General features: G+C 36.9%; 1 pseudogene; it reads left to right on the forward strand.

The window, feature by feature from the left end:
- LOC117405814 (sodium leak channel NALCN-like) overlaps positions 1-21,854 on the forward strand; it is a 115,729-nt pseudogene that overhangs the window by 49,277 nt on the left and 44,598 nt on the right.

Raw genomic sequence — 21,854 nt, forward strand, 5'->3', positions numbered from 1 at the left:
TATTTTTTTTGAGCGGGCAAGGAAATCAGGAATGTCAGAGAGACGTGTCATGTTTATAAACTGAAAATCTGCCAATTATCACTGAAACCAGAAAGAAGAATTGCCCTACAGAGATAAAGAAAGCAGTTTCTCAAGCCTAAATGGCACGGATTGATTGAGTGGTTTTCTTTGAATGCAGAATAGAAAAGCAGTCAATAGTGTGAATAATGCCTTTACTCTCTTACATGTCTCAGTATGATGCAATCCTGATACAGTATGAGATCAAATTGAAAAAAACATTATTTTATCACAGACTAGCCAATGCGTGTGGCTGTGTGGGTGTGTGTTTAATCTATGTCAACACTTGCTACAGCTGGGATAGGTGGGCTTAATAGCTACATTTCAGTTTTCTTCATGATTAAGCATTATGTGTTCTGTACATTTTAATTATTTATGTTCATACATTCCTATTGAGTACTCTGAAACTAATGTTAGTGATGCTTATGAATTTAATTCTGTTATTCATTTGAACAGGGGCGTGACTGACCGTGATGTGAACCAATCACATGATAGACAGAGTCTATTGCTCAGTGGTGTAAGAATGTGAGTCAATAGTTCAATCTATGATGAGGTTTTAATCAATCACAGGCCAAAATTTCCAACCACGTCCAAAAATATGTATAATACAGAGAAGCATCATCTGTAATTGACAAACCCAAGACTGGAAGACCCAAAAAGCTGTCTAACAAGGATGAGCAATACTTGAAGATAATATCTTTAAGGAATAGAAAGAAGACAAGAGTTGAATTGACAACAGAACTGGCAGAAGGCACAGGTGTCATTGTCCATCCATTAATAGTGCAAATCACCTTTGACCATTGTTCCATAGTCCAATGTCTGTGTTATTGTGCATATTTTAGCCTTTTAGTCCCCTTTCTTAACAGAGGTATTCTTACTGCAACACGTCCTTTAAGTCCTGATTTCAAGAGTCCTTCGTACTGTTGATTTGATGGACTACGACACCTGTGCCTTCTGCCAGTTCTGTTGTCAATTTAATGCTTGTCTTCTTTCTGTTCCTTAAGGATATTATCTTCAAGTATTGCTGACCCCTGTTAGACAGCTTTTTGGGTCTTCCAGTCTTGGGTTTGTCAATTACAGATTATGTTTCTCTGTACTTGTTTATGCTTTGGCTACCACACCTTAAAAATCGAGTGATGCAAGCTATTTAATTCAGTGTTGTTTCTTCTTTATGCAAGTCAAGGTTGTTATAATAGTAGAAAACACTAGTGGAGGCTTTGAGTAAATTGTTGATGCTCATAATGCATCAGAGTAGAAAAATGTCTTTTGCACAGCAGTGTATATATCATCATCATCATCATCATCATCATCATCATCATCATCATCATCTCAACCTTTTTCAATCCACTGCTGGGTGAAGGCATCCCCAAGATTCTTCCACAAAAGCCTGTCTGCTGCTTCCCTCATCCACGTTGCTCCAGCATGTTTCCTAATTTCATCTTGTCTTCTTGGTAGCTTTATATCTCTTGGAATCCAGTCTAGTATCTCCTTGGTCCAGCGATGGTCTGTTGTTCTTGCTACATGTCCGGCCCACTGCCATTTCATTTTTTTTGCTCTTATGATAACATTGCATACTTTTGTTTGCGCTCTTATCTATTCCCTCCTTTTCCTGTCTCCTTTTTGTTATTCCCAGCATGCATCTTTCCATACTCTGAGTTGTTTGTAATTTGAGTCATTTTTGCATTGAGGGTCCAGGTTTCGCATCCATAAATTAGCACTGGCAGCACGCATTGGTCAAAGACTTTCTTCATGAGGCATAAAGGTAGTTTCCCTTTCAGAACCATGCTTAATCTTCCAAAGGCACTCCAGCCCATTTTTGCTCTTCTGTTGATTTTACACATTTGGTTCTCCGTTGCCGAAACTAACTGTCCAAAGTTATATGATCCCATTGACTTCAATTGCCTGTGGAGTGGTATATTTATTGAACATGACTTGAGTCTTCTTCAGGTTCATTTTCAAACCCGCTTTGATGCTAGCCTCGTGTAGTTTTTGTATTGTTGTTTGTAATTCTTCTAGGCACGTTGTAAATATGAGGATGTCGTCAGCAAATCGTAGGTGATACAAGTAGGCTCCATTGATCTTCAGCCCCTTATTTTCCCAATCCAGTGTTTTGAAAATGTCTTCTAGGGTGGCCGTGAAGAGCTTTTGGGGAAATTGTATCTCCCTGTCGAACTCCTTTTTTAATCTTGATTTAGTCGCTGTTTTTAGTCGCTGATCAAGTCTCTTTTCTCAATTCCTTGTTTTTTCAGAGAGCTTAATACAGATCTTGTGTAAACAGTCAAAGGCTTTTTCATAGTCGATGAATCCCAAGGAAATTGGTAGTTAGTACTCGTTGCTGGTTTGAATAACTTGCTGTACAACTTGAAGATGATCCATTGTGCTAAATCCACTCCTGAATCCTGCTTGCTCATTTGATTGTGCCGAGTCAAGTTTATCTTGAAGTCTGTTGGTGAGTATCTTGGTAAAAAGTTTGTAGATTATAGGAAGTAAGCTAATAGGTCTGTAGTTCTTCTTTATCTCCTTTTTTATATAAAAGTATCACTGAAGCGTTGTTCCAGTCGTTTGGCACTTTCTTTTGCTAAAATCTGTTTTTTTTTCCCCTCGACGAGTAGTCTTTGTTTTACTTTCTTCATGCTTCGATTGTTTTCAATAGTTTTGTCTACCAACCTACAGTTGAACGACCATATATCCACAGTAATGTGCTTTCTTACTGTCTTCCAGAGCTCAATGTATTCAATCTTTGACTTCAGAGCTGCTGTTTATTTCATTTCCCTTTTCTTCATGCGGTCTTTCGTCACTTGCATGATCTTCTGGTCACATTTTGTGTTTCAGCAATGTTTTTTGCTGTTTCTGCAATTACTTGCATCACTTTGTCATAGATTTTGTTTACCTTGATTGCTTCCTCTTTTTGAAGATCTTGAAGTGCGCTGAATCTATTATTCAATCCCAGTTGAAACACCAGGCTTTGCTTCTGGAGCATTTCTACATTGATTGTGTTGGGTTTCGTCATCACCAGTTTCGCTGTCTCCAGTGCTGTGTTTAGGTGTATTTTGCATCATACAAGTCTGTGGTCACTTCCTGTGTTAAAATTGTTTAGTACTGAGACATCTTGTACAGTGTGATTCTTGTTGGTGTAGTCATTTTCATTTTTCACTCCATTGGGTTCTCTCCATGTCCATTTCCTGATGGGTTTCTTCTGGAAGAAGGTGTTCATAATGAATAAGTTCTTGTTCTCTACAAATTCGACTACTCTGTCGCCCTTCTCATTCCTGTCGCCATGTCCAAATTTACCGACAGAATTCTCGTCTTCTTGCTGGGCTCCGATTTTGGCATTGAAGTCACCGATAATGAACTTTATAGTGACTCTTCTCATTTTCGTGTAGTTCTTGTACTTCATAAAAATCTTCGACTTTATATATTTGGATGACCTGAAATTCATACTTCCTTGAAACTTTTACTGTCAGTCTTGCAGACCTCTCTGACGCGCTGTCGATCTCTACTACGTTATTCTTGATTCTCTTGTGTACAATGAATCCAACGCCTCCTGTTCGTCCATCTGTAGTGCCTCGGTAGAAGAGAAGACGTCCACTCTTGAGGTTCTATTAGTCCTTTGTCTTTTCGCTGTACTTTGCTTAGTCCTACAATGTCCCACTTGATTCTTCCAAGTTCTTCTTCCAACTCTTGAAGTCTTGCTTCACCTGAAAGAGATCTGGAGTTGTACGTGGCCAGGGTCAGTGTTCTGTGGCAGCCTAAAATCGTAACCCGGTTATTCTTAGCACCCTCTGCCTTCATGCCTAACCGGCCGCTGCCTTGGTCAGTGGCAATCCAGCCTCTGGGTAATAAGGGCCACGTTTTTACCAGTGTTTTTATCATGGGGGGGTTGGCCATAACTCACCATGCTGGCCAGGCGGGTTGGTGAGTGCCCCTTCCACTTTAGCGGAGTATGTTACTCAACCTTTCACAACTTGGTTGAACCTGCCAGAATCGGGGGACTTCACTGTACTTCGTCTTGAGAACCCATTGTCACCCTTCTGCCACTTTGAGGCAGTGGAAGTTGGACTTTAGGAGGGCTGAATAACATCCTTAAAGTTATATCACTGTTACTTGGACTCCTGAGGCCCCATTTAAATCAAGTACAAAGCAAAGGCAGTTGCAAACATTATGAAACAACCAATTATTCAGAACAATACTTTTCCTGCTGCTGGCTGTTACTAAGTTGTTTCTTGCTAGTTTATACCATTAAAATTATTTTGTTTTTCCCTTTCAGAAAATGTGCCTTTGCCCGTGCGCTGGTTACTAAATACGGTCCCTAGTCTATGAATTAAAAAATAAATAAATAAATAAAATGTTTTTCTGCTGCTGGTAGTAACCTTGTCAGTTTGTTGCTGCCTAAAATTGTAAAATATGAATAGGAAAATACTTTTTCCTATTCATATTTTGCAGGGAAAAATACTTTTCCCCTGCCTTCAGGATATTGCTGACTAAATACTATAGAGTACTATCAACGTCCCTGTGGAGAGTTCCAGTTTCACTGTGTAATTATATTAATAAAAATCCTGGATTGCATGCAGGCATTATCTATTTATTCAAACTTTATAATAACCAATCTTGCTGTGTTTACTGTTTTCAAGACATATTAATATCAATTTTCCCTCAGGGTATACATAAATTGCAAATATAATGTACTATGTAACAGATTTAAAGTATAAATTGACCTACTGATTCAATTCTAATTATTATTTATTTCTTAGCAGACACCCTTATCCAGGGTGACTTACAATTGTTACAAGATAACAAATTATTTTTTACATACAATTACCCATTTATACAGTTGGGTTTTTACTGGAGCAATCTAGGTAAAGTACCTTGCTCAAGGGTACAGCAGCAGTGTCCCCCACTGAGGATTGAACCCACGACCCTCCGGTCAAAAGTCCAGAGTCCTAACCACTACTCCACACTGCTGCCCATTATTTCAATTTTTATTAATAGAACAATCAAAAACAGTGTTTTGTAAATGTTTGAAATAAATTATATAATCAAATCTCAATTTGAGGGTGCCAGATGCTGGTCTGCTAGCTGTTCCATAGTTGAACCATATTTAGTAACTTGGCATTAAAGACATCAGTGAATCTGAATCCAGCTGCACAAAACTACAAATATTTGTTTCACCTGATCTCCTCCTTATGTGAGTTTAATTCTGTTTGGAATTGTCATTCATGAATGATGCTACATCCACTGGTTATACTTCAGGTCAACACTTCTGTGCTTATGGTGCTTTCTACACCTCCTGTGGCATCTCAGAAGCCTTTTGAGATGCAAAATTCATATTTGCAGGGTCACTGAAACACCACAGGCAAAATTAGCCCATGACCTCTGACAGCAGCACAAGCTGTTGAGAGCATCCGGAAGGATATGGAGGTGTCTCTCTGTATGTTGAACTTCCATGTTTTACATATGCATACAGTGGAAATGTAGGTCATGGTGATTTACTTTGTCATGGTACTGATCACTCTAATTTTAAATGTACTGCTGTGGCAGGGGATGAATGTTTCTGTTGTGCAGTGACTCGCGTAATGTATAGGATGTGTGTGTGTGTGTGTGTGTTAAGAGCTACAGGAATTAATACAGCATGTTCTTTGCTGTTTCAGCATCCCAAACTTGGAATTCCAGATGCAGTTAACTTTCTTTTTGCAATATGATGTCATGAACATACGCATAGAATTTAGTAAACCACATAGTTATTTATATCTCTCCCCTGCTTTAAATGACTTTGTGGAGGTCTTTCCTATTCCTTAAGGCAAAACAGTCATCTGTTCATTTTCCAGACAATTACCACCAATAATTTGGTTAATTAGTCTTCACCTCTGGAAGAAAAAGAAGACATTATGGGAATTTCATTTACAGGTGACTTGCAGTCACCTTTTATGAATAATAATAATAATAATTAATAATATGATGACGATTTTAATAGCTTTGGCAACATAACCTGGACATTAAACTGAGAGGAATGTTAGATTCAGTGACATGTGTGTGAAAGGGGAGTTACAATGGCTTCTTAAAAAGAAAAGGTTAGGTAAATCAGAATTTAGCAGTATAAAATTGTATGACAGTGGCATGAAAAATGCTTAATGTAAAATCAAATTTCAAGCAACTAAATCAATATTACAGTTTCTTTCATACAGTTCTAAGACATACAGCATGTTATTAACGGGGGAGGGGGGCATCTTGTGAGCAGTAACTATCAGTTTATAGTTTATTATGACTTGTGGGCCATATGTAGATGTTTGTTTTGGTGGGTTTCATGGTTTCAATTAAACATTCAGTTTGAACTATTTTGGTTAATTTGCAAAATATTACCTCGGGGTACTCCAAGTGTTACTGTATATTAGTAGTCCACAAATGTTTTGCCCACTGGCTCATACAGTACTGTATATGCATTTCTTATAAGGTCGAGAGCTTGATCATATTTCTTTCCTGACATTTAACTACATTATTAAAAAATGTTACATACATTTACGTTTAAAATACATGTATCAAGTAGCACAAATGCCCCGATTGGGAGCACAGAGGACTGCACTGTAATTACTTTAGTTATTCTACTTATACTGTACATTAGTATTGAAGTATTACAGATTGGCTTTGCGGGCACAACACTCTGGTCTCATGGGCCCAACTTTGTTTACGGGCAGAGCTTTGAGGACCACGTCTGTAAATGGTTAACGGTGACTCATCCATGCAGACTCTTAAAATCCTCCATTCCCTTTCCTATTTGTTTTGAACAAGCAAGTGTGTCTTTGGTTTGACAGGCAGGCACCTCTTGAGACCACACTCTTTCATACTCTGTTATTGCCTGCCAGTGTTTTTTGTCTATCTTTGCTTTGAATAGCCGGGACACAGCAGCTTAACCCGAAGCAGTCACCTTTCAGGTTCATTTCCATGCTGTTATCTTTCGCTCCCTATCTTTGAAATTTACCAGCTCTTGTTCGTGCCTCAAGCTTCGACAGTTGTCAGAAGTATCTTGTGGTGGAGCTCAATGACATAGTCATTCTTAAAATATGGTTTCAAGACATTATTGTGGCATATGTCTCAATAACGAAGGTAATAGTTTTTAAAAGAATACAGTAAATATATTAGTTAATAAGTTAGAAAGGAATATTCCCAGGAAAGGGAGCTTTTATGTTTATATAAAACTGCTGCCATTACCCCTTCTGCTGCTTTGTCAGTTAATAGCTCATAAACCATTTCAGATGTGAAATTCATATTATCAGAGTGGAAACTTCTGAGGCAAAATCTAACAGGACCCTAACTTTTTTTCCTGTCCTAAGATGGCAGCCATTTCAGGGTAATGGGATTAGTTGGTCTACAGATGAAGATGAAGACCTAACACTTCAAGATATTTGCTTCATACTATCTGCTGTGATTCTAAAGGTTACACTTTATAATTGCATCTTTTGTAACAGTAAGTTTATGCTAATGTATACGTTATTCTCCCCAGGGATAATAGTATTGTAGTACTATATAAAAAGTAGAGGGATGGGGATGGAGGGGTGGAGGAGAGCTGGTAATAATTATAGATGGCTAAGAAGAATTCCATATGTGGAAATTGTGGCACTTGAAAGAAACCATGCAGGAAAACCTTTTAGTCCACCATAATGTACATTCCAAGTTGCCATTTGAGTATTACATTCTTTAGAATTCCACGGCTCATTCATCCAATAGCTTCCCCTCCTAATTGAAACGGTATGTATTGTGATTAAACTCTGGTTTCTGTATTATGGTAAATCCTGCTCAAGCAATAGAATGGAGCGTTTAAGACAGGATCACTGTGTGGATTTTATTCAGGATGAGTTCAGACTTCATAGTTTAGCTGAGTATGTGTTGCAAGACTGGCTCTGCATGCTCTTTTTCAAACTGGGCCAGAGGCAAATAATTTCTTAGAAATCTTCTGATTGTTTCAATCTAAAGAATGTGGACATTCCAATATTCCACCATGGTTCCTGATGAGAATCCTACTTTTATTATGGCTAACCCACTAAATTTGGATGAAACCGGGCATTTATTATGCAATGCTATTCCACATTCTGTGGATGCAGGTCATGGTGACATGCATTTTCACAGAAGGGAAACTTGATTAAAAGCTCAATCTTGGGAACTGTCTGATTTTGTGTTATTTCTGAATGTGTGATATGTTATGCATATTATTATTAGTAGTAGTAATAGTCGTAGTATTACAAATGTATGCAGTTTCAATGCATTGAGACTGTATGTTTTAAGTGTGTAATATCCATGAAAACTGAATTTGGACATGAAAATCACTTTTTGTCTGGGGCTTCATATTTTTCAATTGTACAATAAGAAATGGAAAAAAAAAAAAAAGCAAAATTGAGATATGTTGTCCTGCAGCGGTTGGAATGTTATGGTGGACAAAATCATTGTACTCCCGCAGGATGAGTGTTCCCTTCTAAGGAACAAGAGTATGTTTGTGCTATTATTGGATTCCCTGCAGGATTTAAAAAAAAAAAACAGATTTCCTGAAAACAGAAATATGTCAGGAGGATGGCAATATAGAGTTCAGAAGGCAAATAACATCTTGAAATGGTCTAAGACCTAAATTGAGAGAAAGTGTTCACCTTTTTTATAAAACTATAAATAACCATAGAGACCCCCCCCCCCCCCCCAGTGGCCATACTACACGCTGCAAGGAAGTTTCTGAGCAGTTTACTCTTAATGTACCACGATAAACAAAATTCACATTGAAGAGATACATGATATTGAGACCCTAAAAATGATATTTCTAAACGTAAAATTGTTGTGTAGGGCCTTGCTTTAGACTAACCGTGCATGGATAGGCTTAGAATAGAGCTGATGATTTGTGTAGCCGAATAAAAAAAATACTCAAACCATTACTCTTACCATTACCACAAGTACAATGACAACAAACAATCCAGGTCCAGTGCTTTGTTTCAATGAATCCACAGCCCAGTGTAAACCAAGCACCATTGAAGCCACCTGTTCTGTAATGCAAAAGTGCGTAATGTTACACAGCTATGACCGTTTTACTGCTTACAGTAGACTTTCAAAACCTCAAGAGTTCTTGACTTTAACTACTTTATCATTGTAGAGCAAGCAAACAAATCATGAACAGTTTTCAAAAATAAGTATATTTATAAATTTGATATTTTCACTTTATTCTTGGCAACTGAATTGAGACATACAGTATGTTTTTCAATTCGAACAGTATAATTTGCATTCACACTCATCTGCCCCCAGCATCTGCTGTGCATTTTATCAAGCACTGCTATACTAAACAGCAGTGGTAAATTACTAACTTTAAATCATATCGGAATTCATCATTAATACCTGGGAATAGTAGTCCCATTGTAAGTTCAAGATCTGTGACAATCAGACCTATTTTAAGGTCATAAACTGGGTTTCACAAGACCTAGGACTTTCAATGGCTTATTGTATATTTGTAAAAAGGAAATCACACATCAAAAAAGTCAACTTTGCTGAAAGCAGAAGTAGATGGTAGTTATTTGCCAACAAGCTACAGGTACTTGTTGAGATATGTTTAATTCTAAATCAAGTAGGTTTGGATATTAAAAGAGGATTTTGTTTGGATACAGCCAAGTCCCTGAGAGAATCAAATTATCTGCTTGTCTCCCTATGTAAAATACCCCTGGGGAGCTAGTCTGGAAGCTGAGGATGTCAGTGTTTTGTCACATCAAATCTCGCTAGGCGAGAGTACTTGAAGGGATGAGCTCAGCTCTACCAGTGCTGTGACAACAGCAGCAGCCAGCTCCCAGACATATTATTATTATTATTATTATTATTATTTTTTCTCTTGCTGCTGTTAGACTATGAGAAGCATGACTGTCTCAACAGCCTGGCTTGGGGATAGGCGGCTTTTCAAATCAAGCAAAACATACACTCGCGTCTGTTTCTTTATTTAAAAACAGTTGCCAACATTTTTATCTTTACCTGCCCCATATTTCCAGAAAAATCATTGATTTAAAATAGGCACAATTAAATTGAAGATTGTTTTAAAGGAGTTGTTTTATATTTAACTAAGATGTCATTGCCAACTGGGTTTATTGGAGGGTGGTCTAAAATATATATGCAGAAATGCAATAGATTTTATGTAAAGACATTTTATTTATTTATTAATTTTTGTAATGTGTAGTATTATGTTGTAGGGTGCAAAGCATACAGCAGAATATGGTGTTAAATAGTCTGGGAAACTGTAGAAAAACGTCATACAGTATATAACCATAGTTCAATCCTTTTTATGCCCCTGTTCATGCAATATTCTTTAGAGTTCTAGAACGAAATAGCCTTTTTGTGCTTGGGAAGGAACAGTCTGATACAGATCAGTTTTCATTTATCAACAAAACAGTCTGACTATTGTGTTTATTAAGAGTTAATAAAACCAAATAACAGTTCCTCTTCTGACATTTATGGCAGTGTTTTAAATCCTTCTGACAGTCTGGATTTCCTGACCCAGGGGATAGTCTTATCTATCCGCCTTAGTCATCTGCACTGACAGGATACTGAGAGCAAACCTAAGAACCACTGGAGTCTGTGCCTTTTACCAATAAGCTATACATATAAATTGAGAGTTCAATAAAGAGTAGGGTAATTAATGAAGTGTAGCCAGAAGGTACATTTTTTAAACTACAGAATACAGGGCAATCAATGAACAGGTGTTAAAATATGTAAAAAGCAAACAATCACACTGTTAAATTAACCTAGAGGCAAGCAGATGTAATTTTAGTTTACTAGCAATTCTAAGTAAATGCCTAGAAAACCACTAATATGCTAAAAAAAAAAAAAAAAAAAAAAAAAAAAAGTGTGATTAATCTCTGCTATAATGTGTTCCTAGGGACCTGTTCCAGGAAGGTAGCATTTGTAGACATGGGTCCTCGTCCCCGAGTTGTTTTCTTAGCTGTTTGCATGTTTTTTGGTTGGGTTAGGCATGGATTTCACATCAACAGCTTTCAAAATGAATACAGTAGTACATTTCACGTATGTTACTGACTCACTGGCGGAGTCTTATTTTGCGGACTAACCCAGAGTTATTGTATGTGCCCTTACATTGAGTTTAAGGAAATACACCGACCAAAGCACAGTAACATATAAGATAGGAAAACATTATATAAACACCACCTAACACGTGTATAAGCTTTGTGAGAGGTCAGTGGTAATGGAGTTGATTTCTTCTTCATTATTATTATTATTCTTTATTTCTTAGCAGATGCCCTTATCCAGGGAGGCTTACAATTGTTACAAGATATCACATTATTTTTACATACAATTACATTATTTTTTTACATACATTTACCCATTTATACAGTTGGGTTTTTACTGGAGCAATCTAGGTAAAGTACCTTGCTCAAGGGTACAGCAGCAGTGTCCCCACCTGGGATTGAACCCACGACCCTCCAGTCAAGAGTCCAGAGCCCTAACCACTACTCCACACTGTTGCCCCATATTGCTTTGAGCTGACAAAACTGTAGGCTAGCCTATATAAGCGGTGATACTGTAAAACCACCCATTTGCCATAGTGATTGTATGTATTCCCCTTATGATTTACCAGACATTCACAACTGGATTTTTGTCTATATTGCCTGTTATTATCTGTCCTATAAAAACTCCGACCCATTTCATTTTGTGTACTCATTGAAATATCTTTTCGATAAATTACCAGGCAGTAGAACCTCCATACTAACTGAGACCAAAGGGTGTATGTAAAATTGGGATGTTACTGTACTCTGAATACAAGAGATCAAGGGTTGGTTTTACTGTCACTAAAATATAAGGATACATTTCACTCCCATTGGTGTGAATTTTTACTCTGGAAATATAGATGGAAGTTTTTTTTTTTTTTTTAATTATTTATTTATTTTTTTAAAACACCTTAAAAAATCTTACAGAAACACCACCAAAGCTCTGTCACTCTCAGGAGACTAGATGCATCAGTAAATGCCCTTTGATGCATATTTTTGACATTGGCTTTTTTATAAACACTTTTTTTTTTTTTTTTCTTGAACAAAAAATATTTGTAAAATGTCTTCAGCCAACCTGGCTGCTGTAAATAGTGTGTGTCTGGGAATGCAAGGTTGACAGGGATGAGGTTAAATCTGTCCCTGCCAGCAACCACAGGTGTATAAGCAAGGAGAAGTCCTTTGTTGGGGAGGTGTTAGGTGAGTGTTTTGGATCTGTGTTTTAGTGTATTATTTTGACTGCGTGTAGGCTGGGCAATCGCCTTCACTACAGCCGGTTAGTCTTTTGTTTGAACCTTTATTTTGGCCCTTGTGCCAGTTTGTTTGTTCCTGTTTATTTGTTGTTTTGCTTATTAAATTTACACTCTAGTGCTTAAACTGCAGCTTTGTTGTCTCTGAGTCTCTTTCCTGCTGATAACATATGGGGCCACAGCACTATTCTGTCACACTGGCCCTAAAATCTACAGGTATAAAACTTAACCAGCTGTCTGATTTATTTCTAAAATAAAGTTGTAAGTAATGGGCCTGGTTTGATAGATTAAATACAGTTTAAATGCATTTCTGCATGCAGTTAAAGAAACAAAACCATCTAGTACAATGTTGTTAATATCAAAATGTCTTTTTTCAGGTAAAATAAGCAATCTTCAAATACCTCATGCCTTGCAAATGGGACTTACTACTTTAAAGACTGTAGTTTCATTCCACAAGCATCAAATTATGTTTTCAACCTTCTCATATCCTGTTCTCCAATATTTCCTCAATATCCCTGAAAGAAAAATGTTGTATAACTCATGCATTGAACATGTATTGAAAGTTTAACTTTTCTGCTTTACATACCAATAGAACACACATTTTGTACAAAATTGTACAAATAGGTTTTATCATAGAACAAAAAAGCCAGTTAAACATATAGTTGGAAAACATTTAAATGATTAAACTTTAAATATTAACATCCCTACAGAAGATAGATTTAACAGCTTCTTGTACAGTATAATATCCTTGCTGGTGGACCTATGCACAACCTAGGGGATTTGTAATCCATAATTTTAAAACCACAAATCGACTACCCTGACCAGAAAACAAAACATATATCTAATTATTATCCTTACTCGGAAGAAACATTTTAAAACAGATTTATACTTAAAATGGATTTTGCAACAGATGACGTATGTTTCTGTGGTGTGTTTCTGTTGAAATACCATTCTCAGTTCAGTATGTTAAGTTCTTCAAAGATAGGTTGTCGGCATACTCTCAGTACAGTGGGAAATGTGAATACCTGTAAATGAAAAGAAATGACAAGAGTTGGCATGCAACCTAATTAAATATCCAGAATCTCAACCTCAACAAAGTGTTTTGTGAGAGTTGAAATAAGATTTTGACAGTGGTAAGCTTTCCAATGGTCGATTGATGGTAATTCCAGTGCTGCACTACCTAATTATCACTTAATTGCACCTCTTATATAAGGCAATGTACCCACTTTGTTCTATTGTATGTTAGAGATGTTATTCAGAAGCTGGGCTTTCCTGATTACAGATCCTTTTAAGATGGCATTATAATATCGAGGACCCTTGTCCACCATGAGATTTTACATTTTCTGTGTTTCAAATTAGCCTAATTTGCAGTAGATACAGGTGCATGTATTAGATATGCTGGGATTGTTCATCATTCCTTGTTCGTAAACATAGCTGTCACAGTTTATCACTATGGATTTTACTTTCTTTCTGGGGGGGGGGGGGGGGGATTATATTATGAAACTTGAGGGCTATTGGATAAGAATATCTCAAGATGTTCACCAGAGACAACCTGCCTTGTGGACATTTAATATGAAGAAACATAAAAGACGTACAGAGAAAGAATCTGCTGTATATTCAGTCAAGCCATTAACACTTTTTGCGTTGTTTTGTTTTTCATTTTTGGCACTTGGTGGGGGAAAAACAAGCTGTATTCATGAAAAAAAAATGTTTACCATACTCTTTTGTATGTTTCAAATGTCATGGCTGTTCAGAGATTTCAGAGCACCATTCTTTTTGTGCTGGAAAGAGGCACACCCTCACTTGATTTTGAAATTCTTAACACTCTGAACACTGTCAGTCACACAATTATTCTGTGGTCCTATCATACCATCTGGTGAAAGGTAATAAATTAGGGGCTATGTTGTTGAGTCATCCTGTCAAAACAGATAATCAACATACATGGGGGATAATATGCAGTGTCTACTTTAGTACCACTTTAATTGGTGTTGTTGAACATGTTGCTTAAATTCAATCAGTCGGTTAGTGAACAACAAAACACTGCCTCATATTTATTTTTCCCTATTGGTGATGCATATTGCCTGTGACTGGGGAGTAATATAGTTTTAACTAAAGAACCACAATATCCAACTGTAATGAAATAGGGTCATCTTTTAGCACGAGTTATTGAGAGTATTGCAATCTGAGGATTTAGGAGCCTGTTTGCCATTGTCTTTCCCATTTGTTTATAATGCTGTACTGCTTTAATTCTGCGTGTACAGCTCTGACAGAGGCTGTGTGTTATAAGCACACTTGTTTTAATTAAATGGATTATATTAGGTTGGTTCCTGTATGAGATTTCAAGAACGAGTTAGGGAGAGTTATAAATTCATTTTTGTCTAATGGTTAACAAGGGGATCAATAATTAATGCACTTCTTTTCCAGATTTATAAGGCAATTTAAAAATGGTCTTTTCACCAAAAGTACAATATATGTCTCATCACAGCTATAAATTCAATGTTACAATGGTAATAGAATGCTTTATTGCAAGACATACAGCCTTGCATTCTTCATGTTCAGACAATAGATACGTCTTCCTACATCATGAATCTTTCCTGTCTGCAGCTTTTATAAACAAACCACAGCCATTTTTTCTTCTCTCAGTGCAAGCATGGAAATCCAACCAGGGACTGACAAAGAATGAAACAACAAAGTTCATACCATAAGAAGAATTCAAATAAACTTTTTTTTAAAAGAGAATGAAAATGGAAAACAAAACCCTTATATTAGTGTGAGAAACAAGAGAAATTCACCAGATGATTGAAATTGGACAACCTCCTTTTGAATTTAATCTTGTCAGTGCAAAAATATGGATAAAAACAAGCATTAGTCCTTTAAATAATAATAATAATAATAATAATAATGCAAATTACTGCACCAAACCAGCTTCAGACATATATTAATAAAAGGTTTATAGGATGGTGAACGTCTGTGTATGAGGGGAAGGTTAATTAAATAAAGAGAATACCTTTAAGTGACCTACATGTAGGTAGGTGGCTGATTTATGATGTCACAGTTTTGAATTGACTTTGCAGTTGAATGGAATTTGGAGAGGTACCTGTGGTGATTTTTTTGAAAACATTATATGAGCTTCTCTATGATCGTGAAATACAGCAAGATAAAGAAGCACTTTGATTGGCTGAAAAATCCCAAGCAGTCTGTAATGTGTGTTAATATATTCTGACTCCTATATTATATTTTTTTATATATATATATATATATATATATATATATATATATATATATATAATTTGTGTGCTTTAGTAACACGTTTACACAATGCCTTGTGCTTTCATGGTACAAAAATAGAATATGATTAATTTTTAATGTAAATTAAACGTATATTGTATTTTGCTGACTTATTTATTTTTTTAGATTATATATTTTGTTTAATCATCAGTTGAAAAAAAACACAGTATGCAATCCCCAATCTGTGAAATAAAGCACACCTAGCACATATTTCCAGTAAATGTACAGTGAATTTCGCAGCTGAAACTTTATATAGGAGGCTGTGTGGTCCAGTGGTTAAAGAAAAGGGCTTGTAACCAGGAGGTCCCCGGTTCAAATCCCCCCTCAGCCACTGACTCGTGTGACCCTGAGCAAATCACTTAACCACCTTAGTGCTCCGTCTTTCGGGTGAGACGTAATTGTAAGTGACTCTGGTCCCTTATTTTGTAACCACAGAATCCTGCCATCATTAGGCACTAGCTTGTGGTCAGCTGCATATCACAATGCAATTATTATGCTATATACATGTACTTGGTATTGTGTTGTATTCATGTACACATTCTGAATCAGCTTCTAAGTTGTTTCACTGCTTGTTTTTTTCTTTCCCACAGCAGCTCATGCAGTCCTCAGTCTTCCACATGTTCATCCTGAGCATGGTGGCAGTGGATGTGATCGTTGCTGCCAGCAGTTACTACAAGGCGGAGAATTACCTGCGCCATTATGATGAGTTTTATCTAGCAGAGGTGAGGGTTTACAATACAAACTGTTTTTTTTCCCCCCAAACATAGAAAAAGGAAATCCAACCCAGTCCTGTTGCCCGGGGATTATACATTCATCTGTATTCCCTTAAGTGCCACAAGAAAGCTCTGGTGAAGCTGCATTGTCTGACAATGTATGGAAGACTGCCATCCCGAAGGTGGTTTACCGTAATGAGCTGATGGTTGAGTGGAGCCTAACTCACTCTTCAACTGAGCATCTGACAAAAGCAGTTGTATGACTTCTTTCTTTTTTTTTTTTTCAAACTAAAACAGGCATTCACATTAATGACGAATGCAGTCAGAATTGTTCACCTTAATGTAGATAAGAGCCTATTTAAAAAAATTTAATAATGCAAAAAATACAAAAATCATGTTCTTTTGTGAGCACTGCATAATTAGATTTTAAATTGTTTTTTTTTGTTATTATTGCTGTACTGTGTTCAAGTCAATTGAATGGGAATACGTTTGATTATTTACAGTCGCAGACAAAAGTACTGGCACTACACTAATATAAGAAGATTCTAGAAAACATGTTAAATACAAGCATTTTAGTGAACATTAGCCACTAATTAATATGACTAAGACAACCAAAATAAACTGGTAGTTTACTGAACAATCTTAATAAAAAACAAAAGCCCTTAAGCAATTTAAAATATTTGTTTATTACAAAAATATAATTAAATGTGCATTGATTGAAAACTATTACACAGTAACTAAGCTGCATTATAAAGTAAATAGTCAGAAAAATAGATCATTATTTCCAACATCTGTTGAAGAACGTTTTGGCAACACAGCAGATGATGGTCAAGACAAACGAGGAGCGCTTGTAGCAAACTACAACAAAGGAAATGGCTACAGATCAGTATCACAGAAATATGGAATACCAAAATCCACAATCAGAGCAAGAATGAAGTACCACAGAACAAATTCAACTGAAACGCTTGAAAGAAATGGACGTTCAAAGAAAATTATAGGTACAGCATAGTAGGCATCAGGCATAGTAGTGCAAAAGAACTGGACAAAGGCATCAGAACACAGAAAGGTGGTATGCACGTGGACCTCGTTGTAAACCACATAAAATAAAGCTTTATTCAACAAAATTATGTGGTCCAATGAAACTAAAATATAACTGTTTCCCAAAAATGAACCACATTATGTTTGTATAAAAAATGGGCAAGCCTTCAATGAAGAAAACATTGATATGGCAGACAGTTTATCTTCCAGCACGACAACAACCCAAAGCATACAGCTAAGTCAACTCTGCAATTCTTGAAGAAAACAAAGATAAAAGTTCTGAAATAGCCTTTGCAATCACCAGCTCTCAATGCAATAGAAATGTTTTGGACTGATCTGAAAAAAGCTGTAGCCAAGCATTGTGTATCCAATCTCTCTGAGCTGAAGGTAATATGCAAGACAGCATGGGCCCAGGTTTCACCAACAAGATGTAACATACTAGTTAAGAATTGATAAAAGCAAAAGGAGGACACAAAAAATACTAAAGCAGGGGTGTCAATACTTTATCAAAAAACAAATAAACATATTTAATTTAAAGATTATTTGTTTAATTACTAGAAATTGTGTATTTTGCTTTTTGTTTTATTTAAAAAATGGTTAAAGTTTACTAAATGCTTGTCCTTAATCTGTTACCTTAGTATAATAAGTGTATATTTAAAATCCCCATTGAAAAGAAGGAAGCAATAATTGATTTAGATGATGATGCTGATTGCCTGTAGGAGCACCTCGATGCTATACTGTATTTCATACTGTCTATGCCTATACACCATATATCATTCATCAGCAAAAATTACACCTCCTTTTTGTGTTTTTATTTGAAATTTCTGTTCATGAAATCAGTATTCAGCTGACGTGCAAGAAATAAAGGCAGATAGGCGTCTGGGGACCACCCTTCCACTCAGAGCTGAATTCATGAGATAAGATGTGTAAGCAATTGGGAATTACTTGCAAAGAGTTAGAAATCTATATATATATATTGCTTTTACACAGCTTACCTGACACAGAATTTCAATAAAATGTACCTTTTGGTGGATAGGTTTTATATTGGATGTTTGTATATAAAGCATGTGTTAGCCATGGTTTCTCTCAGCAAAGAAGTCTTCAATCCCACATTGGATTAAACTCGGCAACAAAGCTTTCAATTCTCAACAAAGAGCTGCAACAAAGTATTCAGTCCTCGGTATAGGATCCACAGCAACGCCAGTCCGCTCTGTCCTCTTCGCTGAACCTTTCAGCTATGCAGGTAGCAGGGCACAGTTTGTTTTGGATACTGTGATTTTAGGTGTAGAGCAGACCCAGATAACAGTGTATGTAAGTTTTATGGCAGTCCTCCAGCCGGGCCTCAGTCTCGTTGCTTGTGGTCGTTGACTCGCTTGCAGCTTGCTTCCTCGTCTTGGGTCCATTTTAAGACAGAGTCCCGTCTTGGGTCCGTTTTCAGGCAGAGTCCCGTCTTGGGTCTGTTTTCAGGCAGAGTCTGGGAGTTGCAGCTTCGCTTAGCAGATTGAGAGCACCTTGTTTAGCATCCGATGTAGAGCGCAAAATGTTCAGTTTTGCTTGGTTTCACTTCTAAATAGCCACTTTCATGAGATCATTTGTGTATCTTGCCTCCTTAAACTCCCAGTCCTTTGATGTTTTAATGTCCCTTTTCCACTGGGATATCACTAGTTTGTCTTCCTTGTGTCAAAACAATTATTGTTGCACTTGTGAATTACCGTATTACTCTGAATTAACGCTGCCCTCAAATTAACGCCTCACTCAGATATCAGCTTTTTAATAGACGCCGCCTTTGAATAAACACTACTCTCAATAAAGAAATGTAAAGGTATTTTTTTCTACCCCTGCTGAAAAAATAAACAAACATGCAACTCTGCCTATGTACGACACCCCCGAAGAGACTGCAACCTCAATTCAGCATGTAATACAAACTAATGTACACCCACCTTAGTAAGCAAATGTTATTTTATAGTATAGTCCTGACAGACAACCCAAGATGAACTACTTACAGCACAGCAGTCCTTCACATCCCTTTTTTCCAGCAGAGTTCAGTGCCAACACAGCAGGGGATAAAACAAGGGCTGTCTGTTTACCTCGTCGTCAGCTTGGATGGTGAAAACTTGAACTCAGAGGAACTTAGAGCTTTGCCGGTCACTCTAAGCGCTATCCGAAAGCTGACTGAAGATATCTTCTTGTAGGGGGGTTAGTGGTTTTGTTTTTTATTCAAATGGAATTTTACTCAGTCCTGTACAATTTATATTAAAAATAAAAACTGTCTATGAGAAGATTTAGTTTCGGTTTCTCTTACAGAGAAATTACAAACAAGCTGAGGAGGTTTCCATAGTCACATTTTTATTGTAAAGCAGATCCTTTAATGTAATCATTTTTATATGCATTTTTTCTTTAAAAAACAAAACTGTTTTTCAATATTTTATCTCCCAGGTCGCTTTCACCGTTCTGTTTGGCTTGGAGGCACTTCTGAAGATCTGGTGCTTGGGCTTCACTGGCTACATAAGCTCTTCCCTTCACAAATTTGAATCCCTGTTGGTAGTTGGAACGACCCTGCACATTTATCCAGATCTGTATAATTCTCAGTTCACTTACTTCCAGGTAAAAAACAAAAGGAATATTTGAAATAATATTGGAAATAGCAGTCATTGATTTGACGTACTATAGGGATAGGAGTCATGGATTGGGGTCAGTGAGGTGATTCTGGGATTCAATGTTTGCAGTTACTCTGGAGTTCATATCCATTCATTTCCCACTGTTCCAGTTCTAGCAAGCTATAGCTCGCTAACAACACAGTGTAACAAAAAGATATATATATAATGCTAAAACCCTGCCTAACGTCGACAATCTTAATCGTAAATATTTGACAAAAAATGGTGATGCTTTAGTTGTCAATTTTCTTTTTTTATGGTTTCAAGGCGAATAAACCTGGCTTGTTTTGTGCTGATGTTATGTTCATACCTTCAGCAGATGCTATTTCTGTCAGCACAGCGATTACCCAAACGTTCGCAAAATACCAACTAACTTGGGAAAATGTGACTTCGACTTAGATTCTGCTTCATCATACATGCCAGGGACATTATTAATCAGAAACCAGAATTGCTACTCATCATATTCCACATGTAAAGTGATTTTTCCCTCAGATTTTTCAGATGTTTCAATTAAAAATTGTTTTAGACTGAAATTATCCCTATTTTAATATATGTAAAATAAACTTAAAAGATAGAAACCAAAAAAGCGGAACGCTACTAATAAGTCAGCTCCTTCCCAACAAGATTCGAATTCTCCTCCTGGCTCAGCTTGAAGTGGCTCTGTGAACACCAGAAGAAGGCCTGTGCATCCAGCATTGCACATCACAGGTGTGGGCAACCCAGGGTCTTTACTTGATACCTGCAAGACACTTGTACACGTTTGGCAGGAACACCCACCTCACATTCTTGCTTACCCAAATGACCCCATGTAACTGGATGACCACTGTCACAACCCACACATGTCGTGGGTCCACATTCAAGTGTGAAAATGACATCCCTTCAGGACTATTACATTCAAACAGAATTTGACAATGTCTGACTAAGTGACTACAGGCTGGGCAGGGTTTGGACCTGATCATTGGTGATCCACCTCTGCACTTGTCACATCCACGCGTTAGAAAAGGATTGCTTTCAACGGCTCTGCTCAGAGTCAGCTCTGTACCATGATCAATGGTTCTGGATCTATAACTGTGTCCTTGATACATTTCTTGTTGTTCACAGAGGGTAATTTTAGGAGGCACACCCTCCATCCAGAATGCAGGGTGGGCCAGAATTCACTGTTTCATATCACTTTGTTTCCAGCCTTTTTTCTCTTGCACATCATCAGTGGGCAGACTCATTGTAACTGAATCTGGGTCCATTAAAGAACCGCTCACCCTAGGAACTGAGACGTGCATGCAAAGGGTTCCAGTGATTTATAGCACAAAAGGGACACGCCAAGGCCACTAGTGACAGTATTATTCTTAACTTTGCTTGTTAAGTAATTTTAGCTGAAACATCTTTGTGAAAATGTGCACAACCAAGGGCTGACTACTGATCAATCATGATGGACTGTCTCTCAGAATAATTAGCCTTGTTTTCCTGGGAGAAAGACACATTCACGTGGTGCAGTGGGGTTAATTAAATGCAATAAATAGAAAATTGCGATCATTTGCCTGCAATCTAACAATTTTCTCAACCAAAACTTAAACTTGAATTAGGTTTTATAACAAGTTAATTTATTACCCTTTTCTTTGTCCTTGAAATAAGGATTGTTTCATTAATTATTATACCTTAAAGACTCAGTGGACCAAAACAAATAAAAAAAAAAATGTATTGTCTGTTTCATGGACTTAACAAAATGCCAAAAAAACAAGATTAAATTGCCAAGTGTTTTTTTTTTTTTTTAGTGGACCTGGATTACACACAACATGTTTCAGTTTAAATGTAATAGAATTGATTATGCAGAGTCCCTGCTAATGATAGTATAGG

The sequence above is a fragment of the Acipenser ruthenus genome, chromosome 9 (assembly GCF_902713425.1).
Source record: "Acipenser ruthenus chromosome 9, fAciRut3.2 maternal haplotype, whole genome shotgun sequence".
Classification (NCBI taxonomy): Eukaryota; Metazoa; Chordata; class Actinopteri; order Acipenseriformes; family Acipenseridae; genus Acipenser; species Acipenser ruthenus.